Source organism: Scylla paramamosain, chromosome 20 (assembly GCF_035594125.1).
Source record: "Scylla paramamosain isolate STU-SP2022 chromosome 20, ASM3559412v1, whole genome shotgun sequence".
Lineage (NCBI taxonomy): Eukaryota > Metazoa > Arthropoda > Malacostraca > Decapoda > Portunidae > Scylla > Scylla paramamosain.
The window spans coordinates 16,818,995-16,819,673 of NC_087170.1; positions in this window are offsets into that span (position 1 = coordinate 16,818,995).

The window sequence follows — 679 nt, forward strand, 5'->3', positions numbered from 1 at the left end:
CCGCACCTGCAGTCGTCTCGGCTCCCTACGCTGTCGGCTGCTTCGACGCTCTGGTTGCTCTCGGCCACGTGGTGTACCCCGTTACCCTGATGCTCCGGGCTGCCGGGATGGTGGTGTTCCTCGTGACCCTGATGCTGAAGCGCTGCACCGCCATGAGCGGTGTGCTGCTCGACAGGAAGGGGAGCAAGAGGTCTGTGTGGGCGTAGGTGTCTTCTATTACGCCACATCACGCGACCGCTGCCCATCTTGATGAGGTAGTCTCTCCTTCGCCCAACAGCCACGATGACACCCAGGCGATCCCAGAGGCCCTGTCGTGTGATCTTGAACGTCGACGTGGCCACCGAGGTGCAGGAGAGGAAGAGTACGGGCGGACGCGTCGTGGCGAAGTTTCGCTTTCTTCCTCAGTCGCTCTGCCTTGGCGTCGCACTCATCAGCAGCGCGCTGCCACTGCTGAGCGTATGAGCGATGATGAGCCGGGACACAGGACCTCATAGGATGACCGAAGAGGACTTGTGCTGGTGATCGCCCTTCCGCCCTCGGAGTGTTGCGCAGTTCCAGCAACCCGCGAGCGAACGCATCCTCGTCCAGGTGTCCCTGCTGTGTGGTCGTGAGGATCAGCTTCTTCACGGACTTGACCGCTGCCTCGGCGTGACCATTGGAGCGTGGATAATGAGGTGAA